General features: G+C 38.0%; 1 long non-coding RNA gene across 1 annotated transcript; it reads left to right on the top strand.

Moving 5' to 3' along the window:
• Positions 1-2077: 2077 nt before the first annotated feature.
• On the top strand, positions 2078-14512 carry LOC112488203 (uncharacterized). Its single transcript, XR_003052048.1, has 3 exons — positions 2078-2394; positions 13586-13656; positions 14047-14512. It is a non-coding gene; the product is annotated as an uncharacterized LOC112488203 (long non-coding RNA).
• The last annotated feature ends 1275 nt before the right edge of the window (positions 14513-15787 follow it).

Genomic DNA, 15787 nt, shown 5'->3' with positions numbered 1-15787 from the left:
TCAACATTAAACAATGTGTTTGAAAAGTACAGTATGTTTCAAAGCAAAATGTTATACGAGACAACATCCATTCACCACGTGATCTTCTCCGTGAGCAAAAAAGAGTAAAAGAACGAAATCTTCCACAAACCAACACTGTGTTTACAACACAAATAAAACCAAGGCTTTGCCATCCTCTTGAAATTCTCTTAATAAAATGAAAACATAAAATTGTAGTAAAAAGCACTGGGACAAACTAAAGCAACCCACTTATTTCCACAGCAGCTTTATTTTAGCAATAATTTGAACAGGACTGAAAAAATAAGTGATAATCTTATCATTTATTTTCCAGCGTTTCTGGTTAGATTGGTTCTAAATCTGAAATGACAAGTGCTGTCTATGAAAAAACAACGGTAACATCGTGCAGGACCAAAACAAATTCAGCTGCAGTACAGTACCAACAACAGGGCTGCAGATGACTACAGCATCATTGAGACAAATGTTTGTCTAAATGTCCTGCTAATGTTGGACGTTTGGTTGAAAAGAATGAATGGAAGCTGCTAAATGCAGGATTTAAATGGAGATATTGATTAAGGTGCTGCTGGCCATGGCTTCAGGGTCACAGGCAGGAGGAGAAAATGCAAAGTGATCCCATTAAAACCTCCAGTAAATGTGTGTTGCTGGTGCTGCTGAGAAAGTCGTGGTCACACTTGAATGGAATAAACGGTGAGTGGTTTTATTGGTTGGCACTGAACAAATCAGCATTAAGAGATTGTTGGATCTGGACAAAAGCTGTTTTAGTTTTCTCAGTCATTTCTTTGAACTGTGATGCGACACAAAGAGCACAACATCCCTGTTAAAGCACATTTTGTGTGTGCATAAGTGTATGACGAGTGTATTATTTTCTGTGTGCGCACTCACCAGAAGCAGCTCAGAAGAGACTATTGATTTGAGCCGCGAGCCAAACATCAAACACTGGATTAGGTTTAACTCAAATCAATGTAGAATGGAAACAAAAAAAGAAAGGAAAAAAAAAAAAAACACATCACAGTAGCCGTTGATCCTCCAAAGACCTGCAAACAAACCTGAAGAGACAGACGCAGGAATAATGATGTACATTATTATGGTATAGTAACGGTATGCATCTAAAATAAAGTGTTCATATCAACATTAAAGAGGTAAACAACTACTTTTTAATTATGGTATAGTAACGGTATGCATCTATAATAAAGTGTTCATATCAACATTCATTAAAGAGGTAAACAACTACTTTTTGCATGTGAATTCTTAGGTGCAATTCCCAGCATCTCAATTCAATTTGACAGACTTTTGCCTAGTGCAGGGATTCCCAAAGTCTGGTGCGTGGACCCCATAGGGAGGGCAAGATAAAAAATTTGATTTTTTTTTTAAAGTGGGAATTTTCCACACAACTAAGACTGGTAAATAAACATTTCTTATATTAATTTTGAAATGAAAAGCTTTTACTTTTAATTAACAACAAATGCAGCCTATATATATGTGTGTGTTAAATGTATGGTTTTTTTTTTTTGGTTTTTTTTTTTTGTTTGTTTTCCAAAGGTGTGGGAATTGGGGGTAGGCATTTAGTTTTTTTTGTTTTCCAAAGGTGTGGGAACTGGGGGTAGGCATTTGACATTTCTTCCCACACCAGGAATTCAACCCTGGGTAAAAACTTAAACAGGAATCCTAACCGCTGAACCATATGGTTTAGAAATCTTATTGGTACAGATGAAAATAATTTAAAATAAATTAAGAAAATACTTTTAATATGATGGTGTTTGTATTAACTTAAAAATAATTGTTAAACAAATCTATCTATCTGTATAGTTTATCTACCTGTTAATACTAACTACTACTACTATTTAGTAAATTAATTATGATTCATTCATTTGGTTTTTATTTGTGACTATGATGTTACATTTAAAAATCAATTAGGGCTACCATCATGGCAGAAAAAAATAACATTTGTGTATAAAAACTAATAAAACAATGTACATTATTTATCACAACAGCAGTGAGGCAACAGTACAGTTACTGGTCCAGTAACAGTACCGTTACTGGTCCAGAATATTAGGGACAGGCGGAAACTGTCAGAGTTGAAGGAGAGACATCCACAGCAGCTGTAGTTCTGTCGTAGTGAACTACCTCAGAGCGAACAAACGGGAAACTGCGTAAAACTTTATTTTAGAGACTGTAAAAAAGGCTCACAGTCTGTTTTCAATACCAAGTGTTTTTCCCGAGGACACGCGGTGAACGGCCGCAGCTGTGACGGCGTTAACTTTGATAGCTGGAGCTGCTGTTTGTGTTTGCCACGTGCGCAGGATGTTTACTGCCAGAAGCACAAACACGGGGTGGACTCTCGTCACAACATTGACATGTTTACGTCATCTTCGAATGGTGAGTTTAAAAACAAACAAACGCAGTTGTTACGCTGTTTTCTGTTTTATTGTGTTTTGTCGAGGAACATGCGCGTTTGACTGCTGCTAAAAGATGCTCTCTGTTATTTTTGCCATACATGTCCATGGTTTTCATTTATGGCCAATGCACTCTTAATGTCGTCTTATGTTGTGGTCAGGGGCGCTGCTAGGGATTTTGGGGCCCATGGAAAGAACCTCAAAATATTTAAAGTAAAACTATGAATTTTGGTATGTTTTGGTATGTTTTGGTATTTTTGTGTCATGTTAAGTTGTGTCAAAATTATAATTTTATTGGGAATGCCTCTGGGCCTTTGAATTCTTCTCGTTTCCCGCCTATTGGCGCCACAGGTTGTAATTGTGTAATCTAGCTGTAGTATTGTAGTGTCTGTTGCAGTATTACTATTAGTAATATACGTATGTTAAGGCCTTGGGACTTTATTTGAGACTTTTATTCTCCCTGTGTTGGAGTTTTCTATCAAGCATCGCATTACCTTGCCACCCCACTAGGAGGCGATATTTGCTGTCTCCATAACAGTTGTTGACTATTGCGACAAGATATGATTCTTCACAGTGTAAAGTTGTCATGATTTAGTATTTTGATATTGTGATAGCTGTTGTGTTCCTCGCCGAGCTGTCTTTGATTATGGATGCAGTCATTTGAAAACAGTTAAGACGCGATTAATTTGCAAGAATGTGTGAAATAGTGTACGTTTCTGTTTCTCACCAACGCCTAAACTGAGATAAAGTCTATATGAATTAGCAATAAAGTGAAAACATTTAAAAAAAGTAGTCTCACACTCTCCTAAAACCAAACGTGAAAAAAAAAATGTTTTTAACAAACTCAAAGAGAATTAGTCAGGCAGCATGAAGTTGTCGAAACACTTTCTGCTGCCGCTCCACGCTCACTCAATAACTCAGTCGAAAATAGAAGCTCACTTAGTTACTGGCAAATTTGTCTTTTGTCTGTGTTGTCCTTGACACCAGTCTGGGACGTGAATGAAATAATTAAAAACACACACACACACACAGCACAAAAAAAGTCTAAATGACAGGTTTTCATTTGTTCTAAACTCAAATCAACTTCATCTTTAGTTGTGAAACATGTGCTCAAACATGAGATTTAGGAAGAATTAGAAGTTGTTTCAGGCTGGAAGCTGGATCCTCTTATGCTACATTAGTGTGTTAACACACCAGTGGTGTTCAGGAGGAGTGGACCTCCTCTGGTTGAAAGCCTCTCAGGAGTCAAAGCTGTTACAGCTGTCAACGCCTGTGGACTGTGAAATAAAAAAGAAGTGACAGTGAAAGTTTACCAAGGAATCATAGTCACTTTTTTGTTTAAATTTAGGTTTGATATGGAGAAGTAGAGCGACATGAAAACAGTATTTTAGAATTTTAGTAAGTTGTTATTATTTAATGATCTGATAAGATACAGCATGCATTCTGGTACATCACAGAATACCTGGGTAACTGTTATCAACATAGAAAATACTCCCTTCCTACTGCACTTGACTTTCTCTCCTACCTTTTACCCAATCGAAACACAATCCATTTTCTGCATACCTTTTTTTAGACCGTGCTTTTCTACCAAAGCCTCCCCATCCATCTGCTGAAATTTCATTTTCATGACAAACACTGAGACAAAGTCACTCCATCACTGCTCCCCGTGGCTGCCTGGGAACCAGAGGGTGGAGGGTGGTTAGAATGGAGAAGGGGAAAAAAAACGTTAAGCCATTAAAAACCCAGACAAATGACAGGCACAGAGCAGGAAAAGGACATTTTCAGTAAATTGAATGATTATTCTAATTGTTTAATGAAGAAAGGTATTAAAATCACCATTGAGCACACAACGCAGCCCTCAAATGACCCAGAGTACTGTTGTAATATTACAGTATAATGGTGAAAAACATGAAACATTATCATTGGTGTTCCATAAAAGGACACGTGTGCACAGCAACTCCAATTTTAAGAAATCATTAGTTACGTGTGCACAGCAACTCCAATTTTAAGGAATCATTAGTTTTTTGTTTTGTTTTGTTTTTTGAGAATTTAAACGTGTCCCGTTAGCCCATAGATTAGCTTTAGAGAAAAAAAAAATCAAAGTTGTTCTAATTTTTTGAACTTTCATCATCGCTCTAAGGACAACGTATTTAAAAACACACCTACGTTCAATTGCTTCAAAATGTGCAGTAATTTAGTGGTGCTTCTGTTGGATGGTGTGTGGGTTGAGCTGAGAAATAATTCTGGGGGATGGAAATCCAATTACTAAGTCCTTCAAAGAAAAATAATGAAAATTCAAATGGGTTATGTAAATTTTGTCTGCTAAGTGGCTGAGGACAGTGTAGGATTGTATATATATATATATATGTACACACACATGCACACGCAGCAGCCATTTATTTTGCCACTGCAGCTCTTTCATATTCCTTATTCTAATCTAAATTCATCATTTCCTCCCTGTCACCTCACTGATAGCGTTGCTAATGTTGCTTAATGAAATTTGTTGACAAAGGCAAAGCGTTCTGTCCTGTTCTCGACATATTGAATTAGCTGTCAGGGAACTATGGAGGAGTAGGAGGAGGAGGAGGAGGACGGAGGGAAAACCCAGGAGATGGACAACCTCCTCCACTCACTGTGACTGTCAGAAATCTTTTCGGAATCTTCTCTCTGCTTTCCATCATTCCCTGACCTCCCCCGTCTACATCCCCACGCTCATCATACCTAATATGTTTTTGATAAATACACTGCTCACTCACTTAATGTGCCATGAAAATAGAAAAGTAAGAAGGGAGGAGAGGTGGGCGTTGGTTTATACACAGTAAAACTAAGAGAAGGACAGAATAAAAAAAAGGTAGAGACGAGGGGGTGAAGGTTGGGGAGGGGAGGTTAAAGACATGAGAAAGATGAGTGGATTGGAAGGAGTGGGTGGGGGCGGCTTTGTTTGGTTTGTTTTGTTGCAAGTTAAATAAAAAGGCGCATGGAAATGGTTATGAATTATATTATAAATATATATACAGAAAGTCTGAATATGTGTACAAAAAGTCTAAATATATATTCAAGTCAATCCTTATGTCAGTCCACCTGCTCTGAACCTTGTGGTCAGTATGACCTGTGGGATTTTTTTTTTTTTTAATGTCTTTCTTTATACAAACGGTTAAACATACACTACCATTATGGCATTTTTAGTCTCTAAAGCTGCTGGGTGTAAAACCTGTCAAAATACATTTTCACAAATTTATGGCGAGAACTGAAAAATTCAGACGTGTCTTAATTGTCTGAGTCATGCAGTGACTCACTCATTTTCAGACGCTTTTTCGAGTGAACATTATGTTTTCAAGCAAATGTTTTGGGAGGGAAATATATCATAACTTGTCAGGTCAAAAGTGTACAAAAAGCACTGCAGAAATAAAATAATAATAATAAAAAATGAACAGCTGCCAGTGTAAACAGCTCATTTACAGGATGTCAAGCTGGTGACATAATTAGCTCAGGCAACCTCTCAAAATATCATTGAATGAAAGTGAAGAAACAGATTCATAGAAAATATGTTCGTAAAATAGATGTCGGAAAATGTTTTCAAGAAAAGTTGGTGGTCTGCTGCAGTATGAAGACCCTCGTCGGGGTAGTATTCAGGTCTGATACCACCCGGGTTCTGTTGTGTCAAAAAGGCCATTAAATGTAAAAATCAATGTGCAGACTCCTACAGTAGCGACCCCTGCTGGAGAGACAAGCCAAAGGTGTTTCTGAAAACTTGCTTTTTTCAAATTAGTGGTGACTTGGCCACAAAGATTGGCATCACTCCAACACAATTAAAAAAAAAGAATAGAAAAAAAATAATAAAGTGATGAAACGCAGTAAACAGTAAAATGTAGCCTTAAATAAAAGCAAATTATTATCCAGTGACTGAATAAATACACTGCCTGAGATGCGTAATTAGATAATTTACTAGCTATAGTAGGTTAGCTATTTTTGTTGTTTTATATATATAGCTGTACATTGTCTTCAGCCATCTTTACTGCCACGCTAATGCTTTTACAGGAAACAGGAAGCTTTACATTTTCACTGTGTTCACAACAAACAGGAAAAGTTAGTGAAGAGTTGCTGTCACAGCCAGGTATTCAGACTCTTACAGCTAATTGAAAACAACATTACATTCTTGATAACAAAATACTTTTGTTTTGCTAAACTACACAGATATCAATGGTTATAAAGTCCAGATGAGGTTCAGCTATGTGTGTGCCAGGTCGTCCACCCTGGGATCCATTTGCCATTTAAATCAGGCTGTTGACGGCCAGTCCTGCTCGGGGGGGAGTTTAGTTTTCTTGTGTCCTTCTGTTGTAAACCAGTATCGAGCTGCTGCCCTAAATTATTGATGTAATAATAAAGGAAAAAAAAATTAAAAGAATGACAGCCCTAGTCTGACCACCACTGTAATGATAGCAAAGATGAGTGTCTTTATAAAATGCAAATGTTGAAAACAGTTGATAGGGGAATTTTAATTTCACATCATCCACTTCAATCCTCAGGGTAAGAACATTAATATTTTTATTAAACCAATAGTTCTTTATTTTTCTCTTCATAACAAATTTATTCTGTCTCACACCCACAGAGAGGTGAGCAGAACAATATCAGAAAAGCATAAAAAAAAACAAAGAAATAACAAAGACATGTCAAATTATGAGCAAAGAAATAATTATTCACTGTTGCACCACAGGTAGGAGTCGAAAGAGACTTTGAATTGGAAGCAGTGGTTTCACTTTGAACAATGTGACATTATGTTTGATTAATCACTAACAGGTACACAAAGCAGAAGACAAAAATACATATGAACCTGAAGGGCTCACAAAAGGCAGGAAACCGCAGACAAAACAGTGAGGAAACAAAAGACAGATGCCAAGGTGGAGATGAAGCAAAGACAGGAAGTGAACTCACAAAAAAAGAAAAAAAGAATGAATTTGTCATACATACTGTAATATACAGGACAACACATAGTCGTCTTGGGTACTAAAGGCATTGTTTTTGTCCAGGGTTTTAAATGTGTGTTTTAATTAGTGGGAGTGAGTGATACTTAAGATACTTCAGAAACCCTTACTGCACATGATTCATTTACTGCTTCTCTGGTGTTGGTGCTGGGTTTGTGGGTTGTGTTTGGAAACCTGAGAACTGTTGGAATTGTTTTATCAAGGATGACTGCATTCCGTGTTGTACATGTCCCACTCCACTGGATCAGGCCAGAGCAACACCAAGCTACAGAGCTACACTGCGTGCCCGGCAGTAATTGGAACATGTTGTTAAATGTTTGATGTTAAGCAACCTAAAAGAAAAAGAAAAAAGAAAACACAGACATGTTTTGGTTTTTAATTAAAGTTTTTATGTTTGATGTTAAGCAACCTAAAAGAAAAAACCCAGACTTCATAACCCAGACTGGACCAAATACTAATGCATGTAACAGTGCGAGCTGCAGTCGAACAAACTCTCTCCAGACTTATTGACATCATGGAGGTCAGACTGTGAGATTTTTACACGTCCATTAGAAAACAATAACAATTATTTTAACAGCTACAGATTATGTTTTAATCAACCAAAGTGGGTTTTGAAATACTGGAACAATTAGTGAAGAGTTTATATTTGTCAGCAATGAAATGCCAATCAGAGCGTGACTCCATTAACTTAGTGGTCTTAATAATATTAATAGTAATATTATAAATAATAAAGGGACAGTCATGGATGATGATGTCACAGTCTGTGGCAGCCGCGTGCCTGTGTTGGAGGATCCGGCTGGTGATTGGAGGATTGATAGTTGGAATACCAGCCATGGCTAGACTGTGAATCCATTAAAATAAATCCAGCATAAAAAACAAAAAAAATCCTCCTCCCCGAAAAAACAAGCAAAACAAAACACAAAACTTACTATTTAAAAAAATAGAAAGAAAGAATAGAAAATTGCAGTGTTGTTGCACCGTCATCACCACATGTATTAATAATTGATTGAAAGCTGATCGAAATATGCTATAAAGTATTGAAAAAATACTGAAAAAAAAGAAACATAAAATAAAATAAAATTTTACATCAGACAGAAGTTAATTCTGCCTTTTTGTGTAAATATAGTATGGCTCAGTGATGAAGTCAAACAGAAGGAGGTTCTCAGTGGCAGTAAAAACAGAGTTGTTTACTGTTCAGTTCATTTAAATATGTGTCGGACGTATTAAAGGTGTAATCCTTCACAGCAAATATTTGCCTTGACATCGGACGCGGTTTCTCTCTCACTCTGTGTGAGTGTGAGGGAAAAGTAATCAGTTAAATTCACAAACCTTTTATTTTAATAATTATTGTTTTTATCTTTCTTGTGTGAAGCCTTTGGTCCTGCCCAGGACCCTTACTGTGGCGTCAAGTGAACAACACAGCATAAGAACAAGTCGAACAGCAGTAAAAGCAGAACAAAAGTCTACTAAATGAGTGAGTGTCAGCAGATACATCAGCTGTTCTCACTCGGTTCTGTTTAGTTCTTCTGCAGCACTCTCTTCTATTCTGTTGTGGTACTTTTACCTTCCTGAAAGAGTGATGTTCCTGCAGACCCTGGATGAAAGCAGCACCTGTTCTCATCTCTCCTTTCTACTGACAGACGTGTCTGTGTCCAGCTCATGGGTGCTGTGAACTGTTCACACAGTTGTGTCTGAGAGTTCACTTGTTCTTAGATCCATATCTGACTTGGCTTGTGAGAATCAACGCTATTAATAACTGAGGGCCCAGGATATGTGATAATTCACTGTGGAAGATACCTGCAGCACATCTGCTCTCCCATCAGCCCCATCCTCTCTTCTCCTCTCCTCTCTTTTCTTTTAACCGATTTTCTTCTGTCACCTCCTCTCGTTTTCTCTCCTCCTTCCCTCTGTCCTCCCCTGTTGGCCAGTACCTTAGAAAAAAGTGATTGGATCCAGACATTGGAATCGATTATGTTTGTGCCACTAATGAAACCCTCAGTGTGGAGAGATAAATGCATGTTCAATTATTCAGTCTATGGACGGAGGAGGGGAGATATCTATACCGTGTATGATTCCAGTCAGCAATGGACTTAAAAAAGGACACATTGAGTCAATAAGTGAGTTGTTGGCTCGCTGTAATACTGCAGTCAATCTTAAAAAACGTCACGGTTGGTGGTGGTGGATTTAACAAGGACTTCCTGAGGGGGCAGATTGTTCATACGGATTCTCTTCTGCAGTGTAAAAACATATTTTCTCCAGCAGTAGAATCAACCTAACCCCCTTTTCAACTGAACTCATTCTTTTAATGTGTGTTTATATGTTACATATAAAATAAAACAAAAATACTTATATACTAAAATCTATATAAACTGATTGCTAGGGTGATATATATATATATATGTGTGTGTGTGTGTGTATGTATGTTTTGTGCTACAAAATGGTGCGTTCAAGTGACATAATTAACTGTTCAATTTAAGCACACACACATACACAGGGAAATCATGAAAGAAAAATTCCCTAAGTACCTGACATCCATAAATAATACATACATTATATTTATAATAAATATATAAATATAAATAAACATCTATATGTGTGTGTGTAATTGTTGAGATTATTATGGTTATTGTATTGTGATATTTCAGCCCCCCCACTCCCCACCTTGCTGACCTTTTGGCTCCACCCATTTCAAATATCTAAACCCTGCTAAATCTTACCTTGAAAATGATAACTTTATTGTAAAAAAAGTTTCAGATTTATTAGAGAACAAAATATCCATTCAGCTTGTGCATTCAGGCAGCATGTAGCCAGGAAATCATTGTGTCACAGTGTCTTTTTCTGTTAGTGCTGTAAGTCCTACCCCTGGGAAAAAGGATGATGCTGTTCATTTTTTGATTATTGCACTACAGCATCTATTGGTGTGTATCAGCGGCAGCTGCCCGTGTTCAGCTGTGAACTGTGTGTGTGTTGAAGAGGAAGACAGAGCCTTACAGTGATACAGAGAGATACCTGGTGCAAACAAAGGACTGTTGTCTCAGCTCCTCATGGCCACCGTTCACTTCAACTCACTTTGTTCGGGTGAATGGACGTCATTGTCCTCGATATGTTTGGAGGGAAACTGCCATGTTTGTTGGCCTGAGTTTAAGGACAACGTTCACTGTTTTAGGCCAGCGGGTTTTAGAATTTTTTACTGAAACTTACTTTTATTTAATTTTTAAATATTCTTTATTTTCACACAAATGTATAGTTAGTACTCAACTCGCGGCCTGGGGACCACTTCCTGTCCGCAAATCACCCAAATTTGGCCCATGACTGGGTGTCATAAATATAATTATTACAATAATAATGAAGTGATTCAAATATCTCAACCAACCCATGTCATTTGTTTTAGTATTGTCATAATATAGATTCTTTTCAATTTAATTACTTCTGTACAAAAGGAAATTCATCCTCAGTCTTATTTTACTGGCACATCTAAATCTGTGTTCTCATGAATTTGGTTGTTTGTGTTAGCTGTTAAAACAGGGATTGGACATTAGTCCCTGGGAGAAACTAAAATGTGTCTCTGTTTTCTGATGTGTGTTTTGGGTGATAGCATCTTCACGTTGGAGGTTTATGACCTGTAATAACTCCGTCATCAGTGTCCCTCTCTCTCTCAGGCATGTCTCGATTCATGGTCACAGCCAAGTATCCCAGTGCACCCACGTTGAAATCAGTCATCAGAAATGACCTTCAGCTCATTTGGATCAGTGAGTCTGTCTGTGGTCGGTTCCCAGTAATCACTCCTGGGTTTTTGTTGTATTAACGCCTGTTCTATTTGTATTTAAAAAGAAAAATAGGAAGAAAGGCTTTCTCACACTGTTCGTTCCTCCTGCATTTGCCTGTCGACTAATAACATTCATCCAAACGCAGACACGCCGTAATTGTCACTTTTCCCAGGGAAGAAAGCGCCGCCATTAATACAAAGAAGGAACAGAAGATTAGGCTTCTGTTTGGCCCACGCGAATCGGACAACAGAAAATCAATTCAACCTCAAACAGAAGCTAATATACGTTTCCCCATAAACAAGGTCTTACTGTCGGTCACTGCAGTCATAAACAGTGTAGTTATTCATGTCTGGTTCCTCTGTGAACACACACACACACACACACACGCGGAGACGAGCACATTGTTTACATTACCAGACATCCATAGTGATAGCATCAATACAATCAATCACCTAATCCGTAATGACTGACGGTCTTGATTGGATGAGATGGAATTCATCAATATGCCTGAGGCTCTGAACATACAAACACCCGAGGACGCAGAAAGGTTACCTTGGCATGTTACCATGATAAGACTCTTGTTAATTAAGATATCACTGATAGGCTTTTGCACCAATGCAATTGTTTTCACCAACATAGGTTAAAAAAAAAAGCAGGGTCAGTGATCTCCGGGCCGAGGTCATTTCTTAGGTGTATTTATAGACATGTTATTGGTCGATAAGACTAATTAGAATACAAGTTCTCATATAATCACTGCAGTGGTCTTGAAAAAAAAATAGAAGCACAGCACAAAACAGAAACACTGTAAAATATTATTCTAATGTATATCTTAAATATCGCCCTGTCCTTATTTTATTGAAATATCAATCAAAAGGTGCCGTTTTACTGCAAATCTACAAACTCACCCTATTAAGGTGGTAAAAAGACAGTGCGGACTAACATAAGAAGTCATCAACCTTGCATGGCTGCCTATTTTTGGGCTTGCTCTTCATTAGCAAGTATATTGCCAGAAGCATTTTGTGGGCCATTAGAAATAAAATTTGCAGGATTTATTCGCAATGGCGTGTGACCCAACAGTGTTGTTTTAGTGGAGGGGCTTTGAGATTTAATTAAGAAACCTGAGTCACGATACAAAAGGGACTTGGGTCCGGAAGGCTGCAGGTTCGAACTGAGGTGCTCTGAGCATGGCACCGACCCCCACTGCTCCCAGGTCAAAAAGCTCAAAAAGCTGCCCACTGTTCCCTTTGGTGATGGGTTAAATTTGAGTTCACTTTTCGGTTCACTTTGGTGATGGGTTAAATTTGCTTGTGTGTTTGGGTTAAATTTGAGTTCACTTTTCTTTCCTTTCCTTTAACATTTACAGCAGACATGGGCGGCCACCGTCGGTCACACATGCTCAGTGCACTTTATTTCTGACACATGAAGGCCAGACAAGTCTGTTCTCAGAATGCTTCGGCGATGCCCTGGATGATTTCATTCTTTCATGTGTATGTGTTCAAACATCACTTTTTTTTTTTTTTTGGAATCCAGTTGCAGGCTGAATTGGAGGCTTACACAGGCATGATATGGCCCGCAGGCCACCATTTGTTAATTGTTAATCACTGGACTAGCATTTAAGACAAATATTACACGATTGAAGGTTTTGCCCTTGATCTATAATATTTAATACTGTTTAACCACATATGATGGATGTTGTATTTGTTCTATTCAAATAGTCTGCCAAAAATATATAAATCTAAAAAAGTACTGGCCGGAATGTTTGGATAACTGATGTCAACCAGGTGATTTTTCGAACCAGACACAGTTCCCTTTTTTTCTTAAGGTTTATTATCTATTTTTGCACAGCCTGATCAGTAATCGTTATGTGGTGTCACTTTTTATTTAGAGTTTAATCAAGTGAGATTTATTCCTAACTCATAAAAGTTAAAAATGAAATGGTAAAAATAAAAAAAGGGTTCAGAAGAACTTAAAGACACTTGAACGCCTCTCTATCGGACAGCGAACATTTGGACAAAGGTGGCATTGATACAGTACAGTACAGGCACCACACAGTCCCATTTCTTCCGTTTAGTGTCACCTTCAAAGCCCTCCCTTCAGGACGCATGAAAAGTGCTTGTGATTGTGTTGTAAAAGTGCTGACTGCATCACACCAGTCTGCTGGAATTAGCCCCATAAAGCCACACACTGTTAAATCTCTCACAGTTGATCCAAAAACACTTCCTCAGCCGCGGTATAAAACACACAGCAGCGCCTGCAGTGGTGGTAATGTAGGGTTGAGACATCCACATTAAATTTAACACTCCACATGAGCACCACCATAAAAGGAAGAGAAATAAGATGTAGGCAGACACCAGTCTGACCAGACAAAATAAAAACAATATTTTTTTTCTCCCCTCCTGTCTCCACTAATGGTTACCTGGAGCAGAGACGTCTAAATCCAACCATTACTCCAACAGCAGCCGAGGACAGACTGTGTTTGCCAGTCATTTTTCAAAGGTTAGTTGTGAGGGTTTTTATTTTTCTGTAATCATAACAGCTGTCGTTCTGAGAGCATCACATTTCATGTCAAAGTTTTAGAAATATACTTTTTAGTGATGCACTTCCCCCTCTTCATATAATAAGACATGGGCTGTTGGGGGCAGACGGGGCTTAAAAATTCCAGTGACCATAACAATTTGAGAACCATCGAGATAGGGTCACGTGAGCTGTTAATTTGGCTAATCTGGCTAATCGTGCTAACCATGGCTTAGATTGTGTTTGTAGACGATTTACCATGTCCAGGTCTAAAACACAAAAGTACTACGGACCACGTTTATCCTGCTGTATCCAGTCTGTGTGTAAATAAACACTGCTGTATCCACTGACAAACCTTTTCTGAACTCTAAGGTTCCAGTGTTGGAATCTCCACCCGGTCGTTTATGCAGGGTCACAGAGGAGCTTGATAAGATCGTCCAGATCCCCGGCCATAACTACAGATTTGTTTTGGTTGCAGCTCTCTCGTCTCTCCAAAGGCTTAACTTCGTGTGCTGTTGTGAATAAACAATAACATTAGCCTTGGCCCCTTAAAACAGACGGCTTATCACCAAGCAGACGCTTCTTCTTCTTTTTGAAGTGTATTATCCCCCACCTCTTCACACTGTGGACACAACTCCATTTAACAACATCACTGTTTAAGCGATTTCCTTTTCTTTCATTGCTGAACAAACAAAAGAAGAAAAGCCAAATTGATGAAGCGAAGCAAATCTTTTGCTTCTGCTGTAGGTTGATTACTTTTTCTTATCAATCTGAGAAGCCTCCAGAGGAGAACCTCCAGCTCCTCCCCTGTCGTAACCGCCACACCCCGCACCGGGAATAACAGCCCCTGGCATCACAGACGAGGACGTAATGAAACGCAAAGGGAAGGCATTAGTAACGCAAATGTTTGTAATAATAAACAGCATCACCCGCAGTGGATTACCGTTTTGTTTGTCTTCCTCTTTGTGTGGCTTTTTGTATGTTTGTCTCACAAACACGTGGGATGATTCCCAGCTTTACCTAAGACACAAAGCCAGACAAGAGAGGAATGCATTGGAATAAATCCAACTGTTCCTTTGTCACTCTGGCAGACTCTGTAAATATAGATTACTTTGCAGTCATTTTCTCAGTTATTAGCAACGGTGGCACAGTAATGTTTATTTGTGAGGACAGTAAAAACCGCACTCCAGGATTTGGGAAATGCAGCATGAAATTTGGGCCTGCAGTTTTCAGGACATTGTGCACTTCTACCGCCTTAAAAATACACGGCTAAATCAATGGTCATGTGTTTTGGTGAACAGCCCAATAAATGCTGCACTAAAATGAAACTGTATTTTAGAGAAAGGAAATGGAGAAAAAAAAGAAATCACAGTTGGCAAAAAAAGGACACATTTCTGCCCAGTTTAATCACAGGCTCTTCTTCAAAATTTTTGTAGGAATACACTTCCATTTTCAATGTAAACTACCCACACATGTATTTATACACCTATCTTTGAGAACAAAATTATATCTTTTAAGCTTTTAAATTTGCCATCCATGTGTCCAAGTACAGTAATTGCTGCTGGTGGTCAGCTGCACCAGCAGGTGCTGAGGCTCGTACCAGCCAGAAGCTTGGTAATTACCAGTGCTGTTGTGATAAAATGTCGGCTGAGATATGTGAGTCTGAGAGTGCTTTTTGTATCCAGTTGGTAATATCTGGTTTTCAAAGCTGTAATTACACATTCCTGTGTGAAAAAAGGCACATTTGGCCAAGTTTCAGGATGAAGTTGACATAAAACTATAATGTTATCCATGGTTGAGCTTGGTTTCAGATTTTCATTGGACAAATTTTGATTTTTTTTTTCTAATATTAAAAAAGATTTCCAGACTGATAGAAATGAACTCTACTTTTCGAATTTGTATTTTTTAGACATAAACAACAGTACATTATCAGAATAGATTTCAGTGATTGAAGTTTTTTTTAAATATATTTTTTATATTTATAATCCGGACAAACACAAACTTGTTGAGTAATTTACTAGTTAGAACAACTCCATAAATAATAAAATATATCTGGATGTGTATGGATTTTATATCTTATTACAAATGTTTAACACTTTTTATTCAAAAATCA

Source organism: Cynoglossus semilaevis, chromosome 15, assembly GCF_000523025.1.
Source record: "Cynoglossus semilaevis isolate Cse_v1.0 chromosome 15, Cse_v1.0, whole genome shotgun sequence".
NCBI classification, from domain to species: domain Eukaryota; kingdom Metazoa; phylum Chordata; class Actinopteri; order Pleuronectiformes; family Cynoglossidae; genus Cynoglossus; species Cynoglossus semilaevis.
This window is presented reverse-complemented; position numbering and strand designations above follow the sequence as displayed.